Source organism: Rhagoletis pomonella, unplaced genomic scaffold (assembly GCF_013731165.1).
Source record: "Rhagoletis pomonella isolate Grant_MI unplaced genomic scaffold, Rhpom_1.0 Rhpom_scaffold_00004, whole genome shotgun sequence".
In the NCBI taxonomy this organism is placed as follows: Eukaryota; Metazoa; Arthropoda; class Insecta; order Diptera; family Tephritidae; genus Rhagoletis; species Rhagoletis pomonella.
Window position 1 is genome coordinate 65,442,024 of NW_023458558.1, and position 5,723 is coordinate 65,447,746.

Genomic DNA, 5,723 nt, shown 5'->3' on the forward strand with positions numbered 1-5,723 from the left:
TGCCTATTTCTCGTTGTTCGCTTTGTGTTGCCGCAGTATTCGCCACAATAGGTTTCGCCGTTGCATATTTTGCAGCGATATGTTTCGCATGTATTTTGTTGTTGTGTGTTTGCAAGTTATGCAATCTGTGCTACGTGCAAGGGCTTTGCAAGATTTGGAGAATACCCCTATTGTGTTCAAGCTATTACTACAAAATTGTGTAGGTATGCATACCAAGTCCATAAATATAAATCTGAATACTCCAACAAAAATTTGGTGTTTTTTTTCGAGAAAAAAACACGATTTTTCTTGGGGTTTAGTGCTTGGCAACACTGTCGACAATTTTTATATTTCTTTTTAGATAGCGTTCTTTGTTTTGGGACCATTTTGGCATTTCTTTTTAGAGAGCGTTCTTTCTTTTGGGACCAAATTGCACTAGGGCGCACGGTTAGGGATCAAAACTCGCCATTAGGCAAGATCAGGATTCTGTAATTTATTTATTATTAAGGGTCCTCATCTAAAGTGATAAAGGGATAAATTGCTTAAATTTATCCGCATTCTTACATGCACGCACCATGGAAAATAACTGCATATTTGTTTATTATTTAGCTTTTATGGCTAGTTACGTTTTATTTTTACTTCGTCCATTGTGTTGATTTGCTTTTTATGTGTTCGTAGCACAAGGGACCACCTGGTAAACTGACCAAAATCGTTTGATAAAGTTATAGTCTTTGGTTAAATAGATTTCCATACAAAGTTTGACAGTTCATATATCAAAATGAGAAATTTATTGTTTTATCAAGTTTATTAGCAGTTTTTCATTTTTAATGAAAACCGCGATTGAATCATGAGGCATGATTTAGCTAACATAGGTGGTTCATTTCACAAACCGCTTCTTTGGTTTTGCGGATTTTGGCAATTATCATGTTAAGCTAAAAAAACCTCAGAAACTTTAAATGCACTGAAATTCATTAAAACTTTCACAAAAATCACTTTTTTTTATTATTTTCTTTAATAATGCTTTTTATAAATAAAATATTTTTACAATTTAACGCAATTAAAAACATTTTCTATCAAGGTGAATTTATATAAGGTGGTGTTGTTAGAACAGCCGCTTCAGTTAGCCTCGGTAAACATATGTCAAAACTTAAGTTATTTGTTTTTTGTTATTTTTTATGGCCTTATAACAATTATATTCAACAATTTTTATGAGCTCGAGGCCGTATTAAGTGCAAAGTTCATACTATCGCATTTACCAAATGCACATTTAGTCAAATTCGAAATTGTATGCTTTTGAACAACGGCCGTGTTCTATTCGCTTACTGAGATCCGTATCTAGCACAATCAATTCGCAAGGAGAAGGAATTAAAAAAAATAAATAAACTTTAGATTTAATACAAAACCTTGAACTGTTTTAACCATAACCGACAATTAGCTTGGGTAACATAATAATTTGTCGGTGTTATTGATAAAAATTGCCTAAAGTAATTATGAAACAAAACAAACCGAGTAGAGCACAAATTGGGCCAGATTCGTATCAGCATCACATCGATGTTGGGTTAGCGGGATTTTTTTTTTAAATCAAAATAAAGTAAAATAATAAATGAAATCCGCGTCGCCGATTACTGAAACACAGCTAGCACCGTATACGCGAAAAATCAATGCTGTCACTTTTTCTCATTAAACCATGTTCGAGTCCAAGAATGACAGAACACCCGACATTCCCGACGGCGTTGACATTTGTGGCTAAAAAGTAGCGAAAGGAATAGGAGGATGAAAGAGAAGGTGCGATTAGTCAATTATCTTAATATTCCAATTTTCTATAGGAAACGTGTTTAAATTGTGAAAATATCTGATTTGTAGTAAAAATTAATAAAGTAAATGCGAAAAAACGTTGGTTTTAGTGACAATATAGTGAATTTCAGTTTAGGAACAGCGAGAAATGTAAAAATCAGCAAAACCAAAGTAGCGGTTTGCGGAATGTGCCAACTTCTATTCGCTACATCGTGGTTCGAATCATGGTATTTTTGTATTTTTCGGAGATTACAGGGTTGCTTTTAGCATTTTGTTTCTTACAGGTCTATTCTGCGCTGGTAATAAAAAGTTTGAAACCGGTAAATAAAGTTCCTGTCAATTTTTAAACCCTGTTCGCATTCTGTGTACTCTTGTAACCGGTAAATTTTGTTACCATCTCATAAGCTGGTAACAAAGTATTGCCCCGTGAAATATGCAATGCCAAAATTTGCACAATTCTTCATAGCTGAATTGCTGAATATTTTAACTGCATTACCAACGTTCCTAGAATCGCGGTGACAAGAACTGGTAACATTTTTTGGTAATAAAAATTTCCGGTTACAAAATCTTCGGTAACGCGCAGAATAGACCTGTTAATGTAGAAATGTGGTTGCATTCAATTGCATTTAGGTGACGAATTTTGTATGGATAAATGTGCATTTACAGGTCTGTTGTTGTTGTTGTAGCAGCATACAAATTCCCCAAAGACTTTTTGGGGAGTGTTGCTGGAGTGACAGTCCTTGGCCAGATATAAATCTGGGTCGTTCCGGTTACGTAGACCCGACTGTCGTGGGAACGCATTTACAGGTCTATTCTGCGCTGGTAATAAAAAGTTTGTAACCGGTAATTAAAGTGTCTGTCAATTTTTTTAACCCTTTTCGCATTCTGTGTACTCTTGTAACCGGTAAATTTTGTTAACATCTCATAAGCTGGTAACAAAGTATTACCCCGTGAAATATGCAATGCCAGAATTTGCACAATTCTTCATAGCTGAATTGCTGAATATTTTAATTGCATTACCAACGTTCCTAGAATCGCGGTGACAAGAACTTATAAGCGGGTATAAGCTGTCCAAATTTGTTGGAGGAATTCTTAAGACTGTGATTTCCGAAAAGTACAACGTCAAAAATGTCCTTAAACTAAAAGATATGTTAACAAATGTTTGTGTGTGTGAAGAAGAGGTGTTAGTGTCGTTTGATGTTGTGTCCTTGTTTACAAATATACCGACAACTGTAGCAACCAGGGTTATTATGAATAAATGGGACCAAATTAAAAATATGACGCGAATTCCTAAACATAAGTTTCAAACCATTCTTGACTTTTGCCTCAAAGACAACAATTATTTTATGCATGACAACAAACTATAAACCCAAACTTTCGGAATGCCCATGGGAAACCCTCTTTCTCCAACAATCGCTGATATCATCATGGATGATCTGCTAGACAATACCCTTTTGGAACTCAAAAACGACTACAACATTGAAATTAAATTCATTACCAAATATGTGGACGACATTTTTGCGATTATCAAAAGAAACGACGTAAATAGCATTCTAAAAACACTAAACAAATATCACAGCAAAATTCAATTTACTATAGAAATGGAAGAGGATGCCAGTATCCCTTTTTTAGACGCGCGTATTTTTAGAGAAAATGGCAACCTTATACTGGATTGGTACTCTAAACCTACATCATGATTCAACAACTACAGGTTGTATCAATCGTACAAAAACAACATTTACCGTTGGTATGAACTCCTTGTGTCATCACCATCTTTTTTATCTATTCATATTCGTGTGTATATGTATACCCTGCATACCAGGATTTCATAGAATTCTGAAAGGTTTCACAATTTTTTTAAGAATTTTCTTTAAGAAATCGTACAGAAATTTCTTTACTAGTTCTTATCAACCGCCTCATATGTTTTTATTTACAGATTTCTAAAAGAATCGTAACAAATTTCCGACACTCTTAAAGATTTCGGGAGCATTTGTTTGCAGGGTATATATATACGTATATGTGTATGTGTACGCGGATATGTAAATATAGCAAAACAGACGATAATTTGACACAAGCGTGCTCATAAGAAGAAGCATAGCTTCTATCGCTATCACCTGTAATTGATGCGCCTTGACCTACATCTTCTGGACGCCTAATAAATTATTACTCTTCGCAACCCACCAAATATAAAATTAACACCGCCAAAAACTTTATACACAAAATATTGACAATAAGCCATCCCAAGTTTCACCCAACAAACATAGAAAAAATAAGGAAAATTTTGAAAACCAACAACTACCCTGACTACTTAGTACGCGAACTATTAAAACAAAAATTAATGCAAATAGATAATCACCGAAATAAAACAGATAACTCAAAAGCAACGGATACAGCAAAAAAATATTACAGCGTGACCTACATACCTAAGCTAAGCGAAAACTGCAATCACCAACTGGCCAGAGCACAAAACATAACCTTTGCATATAAATCCAACTCCACCTTATCCTCAGTTTATACAACAACAAAAAGCCCAATTGACTCCCAACAGAAAAGCAATGTTGTGTATGAAATTCAATGTAAAGGCAAAGAAAACGAAGCCTGTGACAAAGTGTATATTGGAACAACTAAGCGAGCTCTAGGTACCCGGCTAGCAGAACACGAAGCAGATATAAAAAAACGAAAAACTAACACAGCACTAGCACAACACATAGTAACGAGTGGACACACAGCTGATTTTAAAAACACTATAATAATAGACCAAGAGAAAAGGGAAAAGACTAGGTACACGCTGGAAAGTCTGAGAATAATGGAGAAAAGAGAAAAAACAATAAATAAAAAGGAAGATACCGATGACATTGCCGCGGCTTATATTTTATGTTTACAAAATTAATTTAAAAGTTTTCAGTCTTGACTAAACTACCACACAAGATGGTATTGGATATTTAGCAATTAAGATTTAGAAATGTTTAAGTGTTAATACTGTGAGTATTGTCTTGCATCGAGTTAGAATTGTTTGTTTACATATGTTATTGTTATCCAACTATATTTATATGTGAATACGTACATGTATGTATGTACTTGTTTGTGTTTCTCTGCTTTTAATGTTCTTTTTTATATTTTGTATTTATAGCTGTAACAGACAAAAATAAACAAACGCGCCCCTGATGATGCTAATAAGTTTAGCGAAACGTTGGGCTGTAATAGTGGAATAAACTTGTTTTATTTGCACTAAAGATAATTAGATCGGACTAGCCTATCAAGAAAATTCTGTAACATATCCAAACCGATCGGAAGTAACAAAAACTAAGAACTGGTAACATTTTTTGGTAATAAAATTTTCCGGTTACTAAATCTTCGTTAACGTGCAGAATAGACCTGTAAGAGTAGCATTTAGAGGTAAATGCGCTAAATGTGCTTTTACGCGTAAGCAAAAACAGCAAATGACACAAGAGAAAAATTGCTCCAATCTGCTCATACCAAAGAACGTAGATAACAAGAAGGGACAACTCGTTATAATTGTAGCGAAAGTGCGCAACAGGGGCGTGCCTTTTTTTGTCCTAGTGTATTTTTTGATTGGATGAAAAAGGCATGCCCCTGTTGCGCACTTTCGCCGCAATTATAACGAGTTGTCCCTTCTTGTTATCTACGTTCTTTGCTCATACGCATGAGTTGCCAAAAATCATCGAAAACACTTAACTTCATTTGGCCAACTTTGGAAAGAATAACAGTTTTGGCAGTTCAAAGGGAAGCAGCAAAGCAAGCATGCATTGGGTCAAGACCTTGAGTGTATTCACTTTGAAACCAATTTTTGACCACGTAAACCTCATGTTATATTTACCCGTCACCCTTTTACAACACTGGTTTTTACTTCAATGGCAGCCCAGTCAGCTGTTAGTTGGCCTTACAATTATTTTGTTGACATTTCCGATTTAGATTTTTCTACACATCTG

General features: G+C 34.8%; 1 protein-coding gene across 1 annotated transcript in view; it reads left to right on the plus strand.

The window, feature by feature from the left end:
- Positions 1-5,723, plus strand: part of LOC118737989 (mediator of RNA polymerase II transcription subunit 6) — a 17,323-nt gene that overhangs the window by 9,745 nt on the left and 1,855 nt on the right. The gene's annotated exons all lie outside the window — the stretch shown is intronic.